Source organism: Lottia gigantea, assembly GCF_000327385.1.
Source record: "Lottia gigantea unplaced genomic scaffold LOTGIsca_14, whole genome shotgun sequence".
NCBI lineage: Eukaryota > Metazoa > Mollusca > Gastropoda > Lottiidae > Lottia > Lottia gigantea.
The window spans coordinates 2,935,569-2,957,489 of record NW_008707617.1 but is presented as its reverse complement, the minus strand read 5'-3'; positions in this window follow the sequence as shown (position 1 = coordinate 2,957,489).

Below are 21,921 nucleotides of genomic sequence, written 5' to 3'. Positions count from 1 at the left end.
TAAAAAAGAAGCCATTCTAATGAAGACTAAGAGTATGATAATAAACTGCAGTAAAGACACACTGGCTGGTATCAGGAATTAAAAATTCTACGTAATAACTACCAAAATAATGATATTTATATATCAGTTTCAATTACATTTGATAAAAACTATAAACATATGTTGTTTTAGGAGTATTTTGAAATATGTAAGATGAAATAGATATCTCCCACAAGTAAGGAACACAACTATCTGTACATTATGATGAGTTTTTCTATTGTTTATTTGTTGAAGTTTTCAAGTGGAACAGTATATAGAATGTATAGAGGCAATTACCAATATTACAATAATCAAGTGTTAAGTTTCCATAAAACACTGCTTAACAAAGTGTGTTAAATGACACAACTATGAACTATATAAATGCACACAATCATTATTAATAAGTAGTCAATTTAAGTGACAAACACTTTTCAATTTGAGAGAAATTATGATAATATTGTTTATTTTCTATTAAAAATCATCTTTCATGTCTAAAGTATTAAAGTGATGCAGTCATACAATCACAGTTCATTAAAAAAAAATCAAAATATTATCAAACATGTGAACGAGATGCTACATTTACAACTGCTCACACAAAGTGGCATACTAACACTTTGAGAATGAATATCAGAACAGAATAGAGTTTTGTTTTCCGGAATACAATAATTGATTTGTATCCTTTGGATCTATTACTCTCCACCTTTAGGTAATGATAAAAGGGGGAAAAGAAAGAGAAAATGAACTAATTTCCTGCTCCTTTTGGACCAAAGCAGACAAATGACATTTTGCAATATTTTGAACTGAAACATGCCTTGTCTTTTATCATTTTTTAAATTCCAAAAGTTGTTGAAGGAAGCAAAGAATCATGAAACAAAGCATTAAGCAGGGATAAGCATAAAATAAATAATCATTTATAACTAATAACATTGATATGCTCTTCACAAGCACCAGCTTATTGTCACTAAAAATTTAATTATATCAACAATAAAAGTTGAGATTGATCCCAAACTAGAAAACAGAATGAATTTAACAAAAATCAATTATAGAACCATCAGTGCCCACAAAACAGGAAATTATAACAGGAACTGTGAAATCAAAGATAAAAAGTAATGGAAAGGAATAAGCCCAATAATGGTAGGTATATTAACTCACTTGAAAGACATTCTTTCTGGTTAATTATTCTTTCCTCACACCTTTATTCAAAACAAAAAATATATTAATCAAACACCAAGAGATATTGATCAGAAATACAGCCAATTGATGTGTATAGTTCAATAACCTATTTTGAAAGTGCTAAATCTGCGATTGATGCAGTCTTAGGACATTTTTAAATTGATACATATTTTGAATACCTCTAGTGCATGTTAATTATCTTGTAAGTAATAATAAATGAGTAAAATATGTTCATTATTTTCAATTTGACAAAAAATAAAAGAAACCGGTTAATTATGCTCCCCCACTTAATGTTAGTATCTTTGAAATATCTATCTATAAGGTGGTTTTATTCTTTATGTCTATTCACCTCAACAGACATTAAAAATTTAATTGAATATTGACGCACTAAAGTATTTGAAAACTATATTATAATGTGTTATTTTTGTTATTATATATGTATATAGATAGACAGACGAAAACAAAGCAACATTTGCTCTTTCATCTCTGAAATATACATAAATATTCAAAAAATCGAAATGATGAAATTATACTTCAAAGTGCTTTAAATCATTTCTTAGCATCAAGAAGAAAGCATCTGGTCTTCTATTCAAAAACACATTTGGCATCCAGCCTACAGTTAACTGATGAGGCAAGCGCCAAACATTCTTCAACTTATTGCTGGCAGTTAGCCATTCATGTGCAAGGCCATTATTCGTACTGACTTCTGGCAGGCAGGAAAACCTGCAAGTCAGCTGATTTCTCATTGATTTAGGTGAAGGAAAAAAAGAGTGGTAATGGTGTTAGGGACATGTAAGAAATAATTAGAGATAAATAAACCTGTCAATTAAGGCTTGTGTTAATTACTGTGAATATGATTAATGTCCAGATACAGCATGGTTATAATATACCATCAAACTTTTAAACATTCACTCACACCTTCATATTCCATCTTATTTTATTAATTATAATCTTTATGAAGTAGAACAACTATTTATGACTTGTGAGAGAACAATACAATACAAAGTATGTATATTTTTTATGGTCAAGTTAAATGAGTGTTGATGACCTTTCTGGTCAAAGAATATCAAAATCTGTAGAAGAATTCTCACATCTAGTACCAACACAATATAATCAATCTGGGTAAAAAACCAAATACAGGTTACAGATAACTTAGATCTGGAAAACGTTTATTGCCAAAACCCTTGGTTCACAACCTTTTAGACTGCTGAGACTCCTTTGAAAGCATGATGTCTGAAATCAGCACCTCATAAGATGTTCTCTGGTTGGGAACCAGGGGCCCAACCCAAAACATGTTACAGAGGTAAAATTTTGTGGATTGATTGAGGATTAAAGAATTTAAATCTACTTACATTCTTTGTTTTTATCTAGACTTTGTGTTAAGGAATGTTGATCTAATACTGGACTAGTTGGTTCACGATGATATGGAGAATTAGCAGCAGCTTTACTGGACGATTGAGCCTTAGCTCGTTCTGCTGCTTGTTCTTCCATTTGACAGTCTTTACAGTAGAATTTATGTATTAACTGTATTGCGTCTTTATCAAGTTTTCCTCCTCCCCCATATAGGGGCGTCCAAGCACTGCTGCTGTTTGAATCTGAAATTATAAAAAAACATGTTTATTTATATGTGTATGACTGGAAATTCAAAATGACCCTTGGAATATACAAATAAACAGTACCATGATAAAGTGTTTCTCTCGAAGAATGCTAATATTGAACATCCTCGATTAAAGGGCTGATATTTATGGGAAAGACGATCATTCTTGATCATTATGTTGTTATAGACAAAGATAAATCTAATAAACACAGTGAAATATATTTTGTAAATTGTTTAACATGACAAGATGGCATGTAAAATAACATACACCCACCCAACTAGTAAAGTCAGATGTAGTTTTAAAAGGAAAAGGATCAAAGTATAAATATTGAGTGCCAAATTCATTATCACCTCATCACCTAGGTGGGAAGTGAAATTCATCGACTACAGGTGTTAAATATTTACACTTTCTTATTGTATCTATTTTTTGTACTTAATTAATAAATGTGCGTACTGGTGCTATACTGGACTTGTACATCAACAACAAATTGCATAAGCTTCCAGCAATTTTTTAGTCCAATTCCCAGGAACACTATAAACTTTTACTATCAGTAAAATCTTTGAGCATTATCAATGTTGATGACTTTCATGTTATACTGTCATGTTTATTTAGAATAAATCTGATTATTATAACTAACACAGACCTATTTAAAAGGTAAAGGTGCTATCTTCTGGTTTATGTTCAAACCACATCAAAGAATGTAGTTTTAGAAAGAAATTTTCATGTTAGTAGTAATGGCCTTGAAACTTTAGAGTTTTTATCAAAGAAAGAGTTTTGAAGATAAAAACAATCATAATGTGTTTATTTTCACAGTTCATGCTGGTGAAAGGAGCTGAGATCTAGAAAAACAAAAACAGAATGAACAACTGTAATTCTTAAACTCATCTGACAATATTGGGATGTTTAAAACACACCAAGAGAAGGGGGCTATTAATCTTAACACTAAACAACTGAGAAAATAATCCCAGACAAACTTCCTAAATATTTCCTTAATGTTCTTTACTTGAAAGACTGCAGTAAACCTAACTCTACTATTAACTTTTTCAAACATAAAATATTTTGTTTCAAAATAAACACTTGTGTCTCTTAAAATACACAATGAGCTGTTATCTCCCTTGCAATTAAATCCTCATTAAAGAAATTATATTTAGTTCAATACTATCTATTTATCATTCAGTATATACAATAATCAAGAGAAGAGATTATTACTAAAAGAATTCTTCTGCCAAAAATATCTTCAATTCCAAACATGCAATTGAGACCACCTACTCTTATCTATTGCATAATCTGGAAAAGAAAAACCATTCGAGTGCCAATGATCTAGAGTTAACATGATTTTTTCCCTTTTGTGTTTACATCTTAAGGATTTCATCTTTTCTATAAAAGTCTTTCAAAAAGAACACAACAACATGAGGTTGAAAATATTTATTCCAATTCTACAAGAATACATGTAATTGCTAAAAAACAATTGTTTAAGTTTATAAGTTTTTGTCATGGAATCGGTACAGAAAGCAATTAATAAGCACCATGGACACCATCAAGATAAAAACAGGTAATTTGTAGAAGACGATGCCAAGAAGAAGAATTGGTCAAACCATATATCTCAATTACTTGTGACTACAGGTATGTGTGATAAAAGTAGCCTAAAAGGAATGTATTATGTATTGTAGAAGATATTTGTGCTGATTAAAGTGTCAACTCATGATTTGTATACTACTGTGATGTTTATTGATAGATCTCTTATCTCTGGTAATTTAGTCCATATCACTGACCAACCAATTCTTACCTTATGTTTAAACTATTTAGTTTTACATTCTGTTTAGGGTTCACCAGAGATCTGGTCACTGACAGTGTTTTATTGTTTAAATTTTACTGTCTATAACATACTTGTTCAAGATTGGCGATTGTTTGCATTTTTTTTTGGTTGAGTCACTTCAGAATACTGGCCAAAGCAAAATCACACATCTTGTTTGGGTCAATAAATATACATGTATCCTTGTAGAGAAAAGAATAGCTGTATGCATTGATGTTTGCTTTATCATGGAATGTAGAATGTATTTTCAAAGTTCTTGCAAATGTACAGTTTGCAGCTCAAGGATGTAACATTGCTTCAAGAATTCAACAGGAATCTTTATTATGTAGTCCAAGCAAGAAATGATAAACTTATTTATGTTGAAGAGAGTCAAGAGATTTAGACTAAATTACTGGTCAATCTTTATCAACCTTTACCTATCATCATCAATAAGTATAAACAACATACAAATATCTACAATATCTGCATCTTGTGCCACCAGAGAATTGACCATATGGTGTGCATTCATACTGTTATTTATTAGTTTTATTAACAGTAAGTCAAATAGAGAGAATGTTTAAGGTGTCTGTAGCAGTGTTCAAATACCATCATGTCTCAAATAATATCTGCTAAAATAAAAACACTGAAAACTTCCACTTTATTAGCTAGAAAATTATTAACTTATAGTTAACATGTGAAATAATTATCTTGTAAAGTAATATACAGAAGGCATGAAACTATTACCAAGAACAATAATTGAATATTGCATAACTACGTAATTACTGAAAACATGCAAGAGAATTCCAACAGTTTTACTCTAACAACAATTAGAATTTGTCTTTGATTGCTTTTCAGAAATACATCAAGAATTTATGCACACAATGATCTTTACATTACCATTTTCTCCCTAGTTTATGCTTTCTATCTTCAGTTTTAACACCTTGAAAGATATTTAAAAAAAAAAAGGGTCACCAAAAGTGATATTCCTATATAATAGTTACACTAACCTTAACACAATGTATCTGGGTAAACTAATTTGAAATTGTGCCATTACATTTGTCATATATAATATTATGTAGAGTATTAATGAATATATTGTTCAATTTACCAACCAAGTTCTATTTAATGTAAAATTAAGTGTACAATATTTAGTCTATAAATAATCTGGTGTAGACAGATAGAGTTTTTATTCAATCATTCTTGGCCAGAATTCAAGGTTTTTAGTCTGCGGTCAGATCATCATAGACTTGACTTTATTTCACCAATTGATACAATATTTATATACTGATAAACACAGTATGGTGGGAGGGAGGAAACCACAATACAAACTTAACTTTTATTATTACAATAATCTCATGTATTATTTTAAAGGACCCCTTCCTGTCTACTACTTTCCATACCTTAGTAAAGGTTGTTTTAACGGGTGTTGAAGACTCTATATTTCACATCATCTTCATGACTTTTCCTCTTACATATTTCCTTATATATATCAGCTCTCTACTTTCTAGAAGTCTACATCTATCTTACACATTGCTACATGTTGCTTATGATACTATCAAAATGAGCAGTTATTAGGCAATTATATTTAATTTGATTGATTTGGTTCCTTTTTTAACAAACCAACCTCTACAACTTTGCTGCAATGTTCAAGGATCAAATGTATGCCATTAGTACTTAAAGTAACGTAATAGATTCCTAACACTGTATGAGGAGAAGAACTTCAATTCTCTTGGGACTAAAACTTATTTTAGACAAGAGATGTGAATTCCAGTTAACACTTCAACACCTCCACTCAGTGATTTCATTACTTTTCATTCTACGTAACAATTACAAACTTCCAGTACCTTTACCTAACTATAAGGTGAACTCAGTAGAAATCATATGGAAATAACAAACAGCCGTTTGTAGGCTAGATTAGTTACTTCATCCACATGGGTACTGACATTATCTTGTTTATTCCTACAACCCAAATCCTCACATTTTACACCTTATATATATAGGTGAATGGAGGCCAGGCGGTCAGTCAGCGTAGACTGATGATATACTTAACTCAAAACAAAGATGACCTGATTTATTGAACATGGTTGCCAGGTGATAGGAATTCTACTAACATTATATTCTATAACATTATTCAATGTTCAATATTAAACAATAGTATCTTCAATATATTTTCTACCCTGAAAACATTCAGTGTAAAAATAAAATACAGAAGAAACCCATTCCTCAGAAGTGTTTATTTAAATATATATATTTTTACAATCAAAATAATCATAACTTCACATTCCATATTTCAAATAAATATTACTCTTGAAAAATATATTTACTGGATATAAAATTTCAAAACATGACCTGTTCGTATCTTAAATAATAGTTTGTGTCTGTTTAATTTAAAAGTGGTGTAATTAGAAGTTGTCATGAATACAGATGGCTGTAAATTAATTACATTCAATATACATCTAACAGTTATTATCGATTCTGTTTTCAAAGATGAGAGAAAAAACATGATGAAATATGTTTCAAGCATTTTCAATGCATCAATGCAATTTTAACTATCAAAACCATTCCACACTTCACCCAGTTTAAGTGTTTCTAAGAATTCCAAGTCAATTTTCAGAAAGAAAGTTGACTGCTTTTCAATCATTGACTGACAATGTTAATAAACAACTTGTAACCAGAAATATCACTGGCTAGTGAAAAGGACAACAACCTGACTACCTCTACCCACTGATTACCCTACAGATCATGAGTCATTTAATTATTTTCATATACTAATAGAAGGCTATAGAAAATGCCAGGATAAAGGGTATATGTAGGATTTGTTGATGATATACAGTATATCATACCTATATAATGATGTAATCATACCATATGGCTACCACCTTCATCTCTTCATCAACAAACTACAGGTAAAAAATATTCCTGGCATTTTAGAAAAGCATGTCATGGTAAAAATAAGTTCATATAAAACAGCATGGCTTCATGCCAAGATATGAATTTACTTATCAAACATCTAACTTTCATCTAGTTTCAAATTATATAGGTAAATTTCAAATAGTTCAAATGTTTCTAAACATATACTATTCTAATTATGTACTAATCATTCTAACGTTTCTTTGCATAACTTACAATAAACCAATCATAGCATTTCCAGGTCTTATTTCTCATGAAAACAGATAATAAGTGAGTCAAATTTGAACTGCATGAGATTTTGTAGCATGGTTTCCTGATCCAGTAGGTCTAACATTAGTAGACAGACTGTTTTAACAATCCTGAAGGCACTACTTGTCCATTACAAAACAATAATTCAAATTCCAATAATTTTAATCGGAATTTAATTTTCCCATAAAACATTAACCTGTGATGTCTGTTATATAAGTTCTGTTTACCTGGGAGAATAATGGTGCCATAATGGTGATTATTATGTACACCTGAGACAAGAATGTCTTGATATTAAGTAATATATATCTTAATGAAGATAATAAATAGCACCTGTTTATTATATAATATTCAAACTTCTAATCTACTATTCAGAAGACACAGTCCATAAAATGGTAATGGTACATCAGTTCAAATCTGGTTTACAGCTCATAGTATCTTAGATCTCAATTGAAGTTATATTACGCAGAAGAATATATTCAAATAGAATCAAACAGTAGTTATGTAACTAGAAAATGTTGATAGATTTTAATTGCAGGTAAATTACAGGTAGCTGACCTTAAAAACATCATTCAAACATTGCCACTCTAAATTCAATATTTACATTTTACTCTTTCATCTCATCAGTTGACATTAAAGATGTAGTTTATGACAACTCTATCATCTAATTATTATGATTCTACTTCCAGTGACAATCAAGGATGAAATGGAAAAAAAAATATCTACTGATACATAGATAGATCAATAAATAATATTGCGAGTATAGCTGACTTTTTACCACTAGAAGAGCCGGGAAGATTCAGAAACAATACTGATCAAAAAAGAAATGATAATTTAGTTCATAGACAAGGATGTTTAAGTCTAACAGTGTCTTACAACTTTCACTAAATGAAAACAAGATATAACTGATATAGTGATGTTTATTTACCTGAAGTTAATAATGAAGAGAAGGTTTAGCTGGATAATCTGACATTTAGACCCTATTTAATAGTTTGATATCACCTGGTTACCTTGACATTTTATTTTTATCTGTGTCAATTATACTCATGATGAAACAACAGGCTATGTAGTTTAAAACAAATTAAATACCAATCATACATTTCAGTAACAAAATGCCCTTTTTGCTATAGTAGAATTGGGGGACAAGAAAATGGGTATTGAATCAGCTCCTGCAATACTTGGTCAGTATATGAATCAAACATTTTTTTGACAAGCCATGTACGGTATACTCTGTGTAATCCAACATAGACTGGAACTGGGAAATTTTTCACTGTGCAATGAGATCTAGCACCGAATCTGATGCCCTCACTTTAATCTTAATGGAAACAGGGAAACCTGGGCTTAAAACAGCAACTGAATCATACCAAAGCATGTTTTAAGGTCACAGTAAAGTAAGAATATGACACCTACTGAGAAAGAATAAAATTTTACTTGCAGTTTACACAGAACATGTCTCTAATAATAAAATAAGACAGAAAAACTGCCTTCATTTTAACTACATGTGGTGTAAAAAAAAATAAACCCAAAAATCCTTTGAAGAAAGAAAAAATTATATTATATCCAAGAAAAAGAGTATCTGTGGTTTGAACATAAAAATGAGACAAGCGTATGCTGTGATTGAGCAAAGTTGAAGTTCACAGCAGATGACTCTGGAAATGTGCATAATAAAAATATTAATTCAGAAGACTGTGTTTAAGCTGACAACATTATTATTAATTGGCAAAGAGTTTGTTTGAACTCACAGTTTTCGACTCCTAACCATGATTCTGAATCAGAATATCCACCAAGAGAAAGTCAAGAGTATCAATAGCATGACAGAGAACTAGATGAACCTACCTGATATCACCTAACCTATGTTTATACAGGGATAGTGTAATGTATATATCTATATCTAACATTGAGAAATTCCATTATTTTAAACTTGTCAGTAATTGTCAGGTGATTTACTACACCTGTATGTTTATAATATATATAGGTGCAGTTTAACTTCCGCTTTAATATAAAAAAAAACATATCTAGGTCATCTACTAATTCAACTGACTGATTGGACAGCATCTTTGCTAAAGGACTCTTAATTCTAGAGGATATTCCAATTTGATGCTTTCCAAATTATCTGTTCAAACCTTCAAAAACTAATCATTATATATTAATTCCATGCAAACTGCTGGTTATAGAAGTTTTGGACAGTCCAAATGTCAATACCCTTCACACCTTTCTATAAAACACAAGATAAATGAAACATCATTAACTTGGCACTTATAAAGAATGGTTTTTCTCTCAGGTCTAATTAAAAATAATAAAATACAAACATTTCTTGCAATCCAATACTAGTTAATAATTTGTTTGGTCTATATTGATCCTAAACTATTTCTTAATTAGTTGTGTGGTCTAAAATACTTTCAACATAGGTGGTTATATTTCTCCTATTTTGAAATTTGATTTTTTATATTTTGCATACATTGTAAGAGTTGAAACTGATATTACTCAAATTATTTCTAATGACAAATTCAGTTATAATATCAACCATTGAATGATTTTCACTATCCTCAGACTCTATGATTGTATAAATCAAACCAGAATAATTCTATTTTCTTACAATTTTAAATAACCTTGGAATATGATTAAGATCTAAGAATATCTTCTATTACTACTTCTTACTAAGGAGAACTCTAAATCCATTTACCATCCTCATTAGCTTAATCAGGTGCAAAAAAGTAAGAAGTATAACACTTCATTTTATTTCTTAATCCACTTGGTTCTAATGAATCTATTCATTTTGCTTTTCACATGCAAACAGTGTAAGTTATTGTATGATTAGCCTGAGAATGTAGTTTATTCTAAGAATTCTGAACATTGTTTTTAATGTACACATAAAGGCTAGATTTGGTTAAAATGTTATGGTAAATTGCCAGATCTAGTGATGACTAGTATAAGTCAGGTCTGACGTCAAGTATTACACAGAAGATTCTCAATGAATAGCAGATCTACAACTGATAAACTATATTTGTCACAATATAAGGGCTAAATATGGATGTCTGTTTTCTTCTTGGCTCTATTCAGATAAAAAAATAACCTTACATGTGTTGCAGCTGATCACTAGTACAATATTTTCAGTTAAGACTTCACTCAGTTTTCATACGTAAAAGGATTGTCTATGAGAATCACTAATTATTTAAGAAAAGGGAGATTAACATATAGTTTCTAATGAAACCTTAGCCAGATAATTTAACCTAATTCAAATAATTTCAGACAAACTATTATAACTGCTTTGACCTTTTTCATGTGTTTACAGTTCTGTATCACTTTGATCTGCATTTTTATTATTTAAGAACTCCCTATAAAATTTCATTTTTACTGACCCACTGATTGGTTTGGGAGAATCAATTCCCTGTGCATCCATCTGATCCTGATAAAAGCACTCCTGTGAGCAATTATTATTATAAGAGAGGAGTTTGCCATCACCGGTAGCAGCTTATAGATTTGTTTACATGAAGACAATAGTCTAAGAATTATAAATAATGACAATTTATTTTTTACCAATATAGCAAATATTAAAAACATTCTCTAGACCTTAATAATTATAATCTTTTTTAGATAATACATAGAATTTAGAATTATATCATTTCAATCATACTATCTGTTTTATCATATCTTAATATTTTATATTGAATTATTTCAATTAACTTTTATTTACACGTAACATCTACCCAAAAAAAAATATTAGTTCTATTCTTAACTGATCAAAATACATTTCTTATATATTTCATTATAAATATAGATTCAAAAAATTGTTTAAGATTTATCTTATACATTACGCAAGAATCTAAGGAAAAAATGATATGATAAGAAAGCTGACAGGTGGAAAAGAAAACTGTAGGAAGATATTTTATAAGTTATTTGCCATAATGTTGTTCAGGAAGCCTTAAACAGTTTATTGTCCATGCCATAAAAAAGGGAAATGCAGGCTTAAAATGTAGACCAGTAAAGAGATGTCAATAACAGTAAACTGATTTTTCCAAGATTTAGATACATCCTTTCTTAGGTTTCAATTTTATTACATATTTTCTACCTTTACTACCAAAAGTTGTGATGCCACATTAATATCAGTAGAGAGAAACACAAACATCCTTTCATCTTGAATTTTTACTATCAGCAATGGAGCCAAGTCTTTAATACATCTCTGTTATTTTCAATAACAGAAAAGAGTATCGGTAATTATAATTATTGCTTAGTCTACAACAAACTTATTTTGGTACCTAACCCAAAACTAAAACTACAAGACATAAGAGAAGGGTGAGGTGGTCAGACACTTGTCTGTATATATTATAAAGATACTGTTCTTTCTAGTACTTAATTCCACTCGGATTTTATTTTACATTTACTTTTTTATAATTTTGAAGTACCAGATACTTGATGTTTTCCAACTTTACTGTTGTCACTTGGGTAACATGGTACTGTATTTTTTATTTAGTAACAAAAACACTCTTTACCAGATACATTCCAAATATAATTTAAGTACAGAAAGGTAAAAAAATATTTTAATCTGATGACCTGCTGTTAGATTACATTTAGTCTAGATTCTATAATACTATCACTGGTACCTAAGTTAATGAATGTGCTAGAGAGAGGTATGATGAGAGACTAAGTTTTTATAATGATCAAATCTAGATTTGCAGAAAGTTTTTTTTAATGATTATCATTAAAATGTTTGTATGATTTTCACAGTGGTTATGATAAGATTAAAGAGAAAGTATGATTCTTAAATCCATATCTTGTTAAGACAGGGAGTGCTTACTATGAATTCACAACAGGATACTTCTTTTCTATGTAATACCCAACCCAATCCATATCTTTACAAGACTTTATACCAAAAGACAAAAATTCCAATATAACATTGATCATTTTGACTTTAAACTTGAACTTTTAGTTCACTTTGACATTTGTTATCAAAGGATGGGCAACATTACAGTTTACATCAGGTTTTAAAATACATGGTCACAACATTGCCCAGCCTATAACAGTTTATCAAGCAAACACTTCAGGTGGATAGTCTACAAGACACATCTGAGATAAAGATAAATAAATAGTACTCAAGAGGAATAATTAATCTCTTCTTAATGACTTTCAATAATAGTTAACAGTAAAAGATCTGTATTGACTAGGAAAAAACAGCCTCTACAATATTTTAAAAATTCAGGTAGAATTCCTCTTCCTCTCAGCTAATTCAATAAAATAACTAAATCTTGGTTGACTTGGACATTCAAAGCATCTCATAGAATTCATATAGATATTCTCTGAGGTTGACTATCAGATAAGTAGAACAAAAGCAACTGCAATTATTAAGTGGTTGGTATGCTTCGGTCCAACAAGTTGTTAGCAGTCAACTTCAAAAACAACCAACGAAATGAAGATTCATTAATAATGTAAATTCTCTTTCAAGATCTGTAAACCACCACGCTGGAACATCAAAAACACTGAAAGGATTTATGAACAATATTAACTTATGCTTGGTTATCAAAGGAGAAATGGATTTGCTAACTCAATTATACAAATAAATCTTAAATATCATGCTAAGGTCAAAGTAACACTGATTAATTAATTCTTGCTGATATTTTATACTTCAGACAGATTTTAACTGAATGAAGTTTTACTGAATGAATCTTCAACTTGAATGAATAATGACTGCCAGAGTCAACCATTGATGTGTTGAATTCAATTTTCAAGTGTAAGATCAACAAACCATCAGATTAGAACATTATATTCAAAATGGCTGACAAGCACCCCAAGGTAGATTCATTAACATCATCAAAGTCTGAACATTTGTAATTCATTGAGAAGTTTTCATCACTCATTAAATGTGTAGAGACTGGAACATTAAAGACATTCACAAGCCCATACTTCCTTATTATCTACCCATTACTTCCACACATAGTTTTACTTTTAGTATCAAGGTCTTTCATTTCACTTTCAAAACAATATTTCTAAATAGTAATAATTATTTCTAAAAAAAAAATAGAATAGCCACTAGATAAATTTAAAACTGAAGGCCACTCATTACTTTCCCCCTTGAGAATTGATCATAATATTGTTTGAACAAAATTTCTTGTTGATTTTCAATATGATTAATGAATTGAAATGCCACGTATCCACTGAAGTAATATATCAGAAAGAATTTTGAAGTGTTATGTAATGTATAGAAAGCCAGAAATAGAAATAAATGGAGATTTTATCTAAATATATCACATTTAAAACCATAAAATATTCCACTGATAGACAGATTTACTAGAACTATATTTACTGTACAAATATCATAAAAATAGTTCCTGGTCAGCACAAAACCTGGTGAAATTCTTGTACTGTAATAACTAGTGACAATAACCAATAAATCTGGCCAAAATGGTGCCAATAATAATCTAAAATCAACATGGAGTTTATTTTAAATTGCTTCAAGTCTCCATATTAATCTGATTGGCTGAATTAATGGTACTTTAGTCCATGATATTAGTAAACAATGACTAACTGTTATTAGTACAACTAGCCAATATAAATAAATACTGACCCCCCTATTGTGGTAGGAAGTAAATCTATTAGTGACAAACCACAGAACTAGAGCACTAATGATAGTTATCAATTACCTTCTCATTAGCATTAATTACTATCATTATAACACTTTTAACAACATCTTTCATCTTTAACTAGTACTCAGGGGTTACAGGCATACTATATAACTCAAAACAAATTTACAGAAAATAACAACCAAACCAACAACACCGAATCATCCAATTTGATCCAATCCAACTACCAACTACTACGACTACCAACAACTACCTAGTTTGCGATATCAGCATCCGCTGGAAGCGAACGTTAACTTGTCATCTACCTACCTACCTACAGAAAATACTACAAGGGACAAGTGAAAACAGGCAACTGTTTCAAGGGTATAAGATTTGAACACATATAGAAGACAATTCTGTCTTGTGTTTTGTTATATGTTTCAAGGGTGCTTGAAGCCAAGCCATCTTATACAAACACAATAATTGTGGCTTGAGGTTACAACCAAAACATGTATGCTAGTGACGGCCCCCTTTAAAATGATCAATTGGCAATTATTATGTTGAACTAACATATATTTCATAACTTTAGTTTAGTTCTAAAAGATCCACTAGTGTCATATTTAGACAAGAAACAGGTTTCAACTTTGAAGATTGTATCCTAGTCATCAAGGACATACAGGAAAGACATCTTATCTGTAGAACCAAGATGTCATCTTATCATTTCAAGATATCAATTCCACCAGAAGTCCTGATTTAACAATCTGTTCTCAGACCTCATGGGTCAACTAGGGTCTAAAATCCTTATCTACTATCTTTTCAGTTATCTCATGCCCAGAAAGGTTCAACTGATGTTCTTATCTAAATGAAGTAAAAAATATATATAAAATAGATGTTTTAATCATAAGATTTACAGCCTAATTTGGCACAGGTCAAATATTATCACCTAAATTTTAGACTTTTTGAGACTTCATTCCAAAATATATTTCATTTATTACACTTATTCAGATGTCTTATAGAATAAGAATGTGTAAACTATATTGATACTTAATTTCTTCAAACGATTCAATTTGTACATCTTTATACACAGAATCACAAAAATGACATTGGAAATTGCAAATTCGAATTTTTGATAAAATCATTTTTTGTAATATACAGTAGCTCATGACTACAATTTGATATAGTTAATGCCTCAGATTATAACCTTCTTTTGATGTATTTAGAGATCATAATTAAAACCACCTTGGTTGGGACTTTGTTAAGAGGAAAATGTTGTCTAAATAATGGTCTTTACATGGTTTGGTACCAAACTCTAATTATTTACACTAATTGATTACAAGATTTCCTGCTTCAAACAAACATCTTCCATAACTTTCATTGATGAATATCTATTTGATGAAAGGTAGGTGAAGATGTGTTAGATGTATCCGTGTTAAACTGAATATTAAGTTTTAATTGTAACTAAGTATGTACAAATTAATGCAGTTTTGATGACATGATGAGTATTTGTAGCCTACATGAGCCAAGCAACTATATAATGGTTTGACATCAATCAGTAATGAGATGAACCATTTTTCCCCAAGCCACACATCTGACTACCCAAAAAACGAGAAAATGAGTTGAAAAACCCTGTCTAGCTTATAGAACTTGAGCAATTTTAATAATTTTAAAGAGATCTTGGGTACACATAGCTACTCTTCATTTGGAATATATATATTATATATTACTATACTATTATAGTATATAAATCTGGATCAAGTCTGCTGTAATGGAACCAAATCTTGATGAATGAATGATACAATCAAGAGTGACCAGACTCAGACTAGGTCTGTCTGTGGCTTATTGAAGCCATTATTACAACTGACCACTTAAAATAGCCACATGTTCAATTAATTCTACTTTCCCTTCCATTATCCTTGTCAGCAATACAGATTAAACCTCTTAACCTCAATTTTCAATAATCTTGAATGTGTGTGAGAAACTATGATAAGGATTACAAAGAGAGGGATCCATAATGATTTGTATTCATGAGAACACTACTTCTGCTGTTCACTTTCTGAAACTTCATCCTACTGTCTGAGTTGTCAACACAGGATGTATCTGTTACTTAGTTTCAATCCCTATATTAGTGAACTTAAAAATATATTAAAGCAGGAGCAACTGGTATAAATCATAGTTCTAAGCACCAATATCAAAGATCTTCAAAATTTATCTCAATTATTGAGGTAACTGCAATTCAGGAAAATCATATCTAAGCCAATTGACATTCTAACCATTTAGAACTCATCAAAAACTAAGTTTAAAGGAAGGTTGAAATTAAAAAACACCTACCACCACTAACACACCCTAGGCAAGGCTAATGATCTATTGAAGGTAGAAAGTTTATGGTTATGTACTAAAGCTATCATTAACTATTTAATGACTACAGACCACATGGAAACTTCATTACAGTTAGGACTTAAATATGTGACCTCTTTAACCTTTATAACACTTCATAGTTAGAATACAACCATCATAAAACTTTATTCAGTCTATTTAATAACTTTTAGACTTCTCTTTCATTCTTCATGTTAATTAGCTATTCCTAACATTTAATCATTTCTAGTCATGAATCTACACGTAACATGCCTTACAATTCCAACTGGTATTTCTCACTGTTAGGGGCACAAGACTCGATGTTCAATGACCACCATGAAAGAGTCAAGATAGTTGTCTGCCTGATTAATAGAATACCTTTTTGTACTTATTTTCATAAAATGAGGTTAATAGTCAATTTACTAAATATTTTGGCTCATGACTTTTTATCATGCTAATGACTGTGATGTGTAAACTTGAATGTTACTACTTTTTTTTAATCATAACTAGCAAACTTGAAATAATTCAGTTTTTGCAAAGATATCTGTCAACTTTTATTGATACCTCATTTAAATTCTATACAATCTAATTAACAAATTTAGATAATTTTTAATTAACATTGATGTCAAAATTAATTCTAATCCATCAAAGGAAACATTAACTTTCAAAATCTGTATTCTTACATCCTTTTCATGAAGAAATTAACGTAATGTCCTGTCCAAGTCTCTAATAGCTTACAGTCACTTTGGTCATGATAAATACAAATTCAAAAACATTGTGTTAATGATCAACATAGGTAATGCTGGTTGAAGATAGTTAGGTTAAAGTACTTGACTGAACAAGTCTCAATGAAGTTGATTCAATAGTAGGTTTAATTGTAAAATAACAATTTAAATAGTTGTAAATGATTTGTGTAACTACACTAGGTTAACATGTACTACAAGTATTTAAAACATGTGCTAGTCGAATTGTACAACTTCACTTTCTCTTGTTTATAGACCAAACACATTCACTATTTACCTTCAAACTTCACAAAACTCCTCATTATCGATGTCATGTAATGTCACCAAATATCAAGAAAGTGTAAGTAGAAAGGTTAAAGGTCAGGATACAAAGAAGATGTTTGGAAAAATAATGATAACAGGTGCTCTAAAAGACTGTCAGGAATCAAAACATCTGGTTTAATCTACAGAATAACACCTTCTGGCACTAATAGAAACAATAGAATCACATTTTCTGGGTCTATTTCTTGGTTTATTTCTATTACTTCTATCAACTCAGTAGAAATAATTAGGTTAAAAAAAGAAGTTTGAACAATAATAACATTGTGTTTACAAGACTGGAAACAGATCATACCTTTCGTCAATTGTAATACTGGTTTAAAGGTACATTGTTTTCAAAACTGAGCTATCTTATTATGAATGCCACTTGACAAAATGTTTTTTTCTATATAAAATAGAGAATTGAACTAAATCAGATCAATAAGAAAGAAATCTGTAGCCAGTGAATGGTTCTAGAAGTGTATATGAAGATTATCAATGAAGGTTAAAAAGTGATTAATAAGAGTAAGGTTGTCTGTGTAATATAAGAAATGGTATTGATTTTCCACTGAAATATAAACAGATCTCGAGTAGTCTCAGTTACAGTCTTGTTTCAATAGATGTAAGATGAGTTTCCAAGACATTAAGTAACCAAACAACATTTGATCATGAAAGATATGTTGGACAAAAATACAGACAAATTTCACAAAGCTTTCTTCCTTTCCATTCTCATAACATTGCTCTTACAGCACCTTAAAATAACTGATTTGTCTAGATTAATATGTCTTTGATTTAAGTTAAGGTTTTAAAACTTCATGTCAGAGCAACGAAAAAACAGCATTAGATAAATAACATGAACTGAAAATATAATTTCCAACAAAATTATCAGAAATTCAGGTAATGCCACCAAGTTAAATTGAATATTGAATATATACACACCATGTGCTGTAAAGCCAGACATAACCTTATTAAACTAACTATATTGATTTTTATATGATATAATATCCAGACATGATTGTATATCAAACAACACCAGTTTCCTGACAGTGATATCAGTCTATTCATATTAGAAATTGATCATTTTACTTCTCTTTTATACTGTATGTATATCCCTGATTTCAATTAATTAATTTAAAGCTTGATTAGACTATTGTGTTATGAAAGTTTTTGGTTCTGCATTCAGAAATGAGTAATGCATAATATTATTTACATAGCATAACATATAATTCAATTGATGGATTTTTTTGCACAAAGTGTCCAATTTTGAACTATTTTGTAGTTATAGTAGAAAATCAGAGATGTAATCATAGAAAATTTCATAACAAAATCCATTCCATCTCTAAAATTTCCAAGACAACTAAATATGTTGAAGATAAACAATGTCCAGAGTAAAATATGTGTCAATTACTAGATTGGATATAAAACTACTGTTTAAATCATTAATATCCAGTAATAAAACTGTGGGGTGGGGGATCACCCATGGGGATGTTATACAACATTATGTATTCTATCAATCAGTAAGTATAACGATAAATACCCATCTTATCTTATCAGAGAAGATTTCTCTTTCACTAATATTGATATAAGTTATACTTTAATTAAATAAACAATGATTGAAGTGAGAACATCTTTATAACGTTTGTAATATAGTCTGTACTGTATTATTATAGTCACCTTTATATCCACATAATGTTATTTTGGATAAAGTATTAATTTAACACCTAAATATACTGAAAGGCAAAAGAAAAGTAATTTCTGAAAATTTTACAGACATTGGCTGTTGTTGTCAAAAAACTCATTTAATGTTCTACTGCTTCTTTTTAATTCCTTAGAGTCAATTTGGCTTTACTTACATAATTATAATATAAGAAATAAATATACATTCATATGACATTTCTTTTGCCTTTCAAGTATACAAATCTTAGTCTTGAAATAAGCTTTAAATATAATTTCCTATCCTTTTTGGTCAACAGACAGATATAATAGATGGAAAAATATAATTAAAAATCTGATAATTCAAAGAGCAGAATTATTTCTATAAGTTAGTGCACACTATATTCAAAAGAAAGTTTTATATGGATGTAATGTTCCTGCTGAAGTAGACTGATGTTTGGACTGACCCATACAATAAAAACATTACTTATCAGATGAAATTCTTCAATCTATTAAACAGTACAAGATGGCTACCTATCTATTTACCAATTTCTCCAGTATGTTTATCTTCAGTTTGTTTTGATTTAAATTTGATGTTGTAATCAAACAGATGTTTTTGTAACAGTTTATACCAAAGTTTTTTTAAGATAAAAAAAAGTAAGAAAGCTACACACTTCTAAACATTACAATGCCATGTAATACTGATTTCAATTTTTTAAATTCTAGTCAGTGGGTGGTCATGACATTGGTAGTCACGACATTGTTTAAAATTAATAGAAATTCTGCAGTTAGTACATCATCATCATAAGTATTTCTACAAATTAACAATTATTCTAAAGAAAATGCAATATTGGCTCAACTTTTCATTTTCTTGGCATCATCCCAATGAAATTCTTTAGAATAATTTAACTTCCTCAATTTAATTGTAATTGAAAGTGTTAAAAGTTTTATAAACATATTGAAAAGATTATTGTTAAGGTCAGCAACTTACATATCAATCTATCTTGATAACATCATATAGAAAACATACTTCTATATGCAGGTATAGAAGCGGAAATTTTAATCATCCTTCATGGATTTATATCTGGAATTTCTGATTGCAAGAATCTTAGACAGTGTTCATACTGAAGGTTCTCAAGTCCATAAGATTCATTTGTCAATAATATTTTGCAGCATATATATTATATTCATACAAATAAGAAAGATAATCTGTAAGGCAGTCTTGTTAAAGTGACACCTGGATTTATTCCATTAAATAGTCAGATTAAACATCCTGTGATAATCTGTTAATGTGTCAATTATGGATTAGTGTATTAAAAGATCAACTTAGGATAATCTCAAAGTCATAAATGCTATTGATAATGTACAGAGATAAGATGTGTACCTTTTTAATACTGAAAACATGATTAAATAGGAGTTGTTAATGTCAACATTTTCAAACTTATTTCAGCATTGAAAATAAAAAAAACTAGAATAAGAATATTCTTTTAAATTCAAAGAAAATTTCCCCTAAGCCTTCAGCTTTCAGGAATGATCTTACTGTGGTTCAAAAATATTCTATGATTAAAAACTATGCAAACAGTAGCTTTTAAAATGACAGAACCTTGTAGGTCTAAATACATGTATTATAGAAACAGGATTTTTGAACTTTGAAATAATCTAGAGACAAAATAAGTCAGATTGGCTTTATGAAACAGGATGTGGGAGAAGATGATTGAAAGGAAATGAATAGTTATCTCTTCCGACCTTCAAATTTCTTACTATCTTAATTTAACACTTTGAGACATGTTTCAACTAATACTTAATAACTTACTTCATCAATAATTTTTTTTTCTACACTTCAAATATCATGTAAATTTTAATACTATGATTCAACAAACAAATTGCTTTTTTTTAATAATTCAAACATTATAATTCTTTCTTAAAGCTTAGCGAGATAATTTTCAAGATAAACATGTTTACATTATTAGATCCAACTTGATACTTTCTAAAATCATTTAGAAGTCTTTAAAATTAAAAGTGACATGTGTGCCCTATATCTGATCTATATCTAATTTTAGTGAATGTTACCTCCTTTATTTCAATAAAATATGCTAGGTATTAAAAGGAAACAGAAGTTGGTACAGACAGTTAAGATGGTACTATCAGCTGATATCTGTCAGTCTTTCAATCTAACATAACATCTGTACACTTCTAAACTCTACTACACAGGCTTGGTCCAAATTCTTTAGACATTAAACCTGTCCATTCCACTCCTTCCAACCTTTGGAATTCTTAATGATGATTACCAGAGAATAATAGATGTAAACACATCTTAAAAAATGCTTATGGAATAGAAGTATAAATTCTTAAATCTGTAGAACAAGCTATGGAAAGTCAAGTTAACATTCAAATATTAGTTGACATATTAGTTTAGCACAATACTAAAAAGATTTAACAGATTTGCATCTTTCTGTGAGACAGCATACTGAATGTTTTAGTTCTAAAAATACACAACATCTATGTATAGAATTAAATAAATATATATACAGAAATCTTTTCCATTTCATGTTTAGATGAAAATACCTTGAATTTTGTTCAGAGAG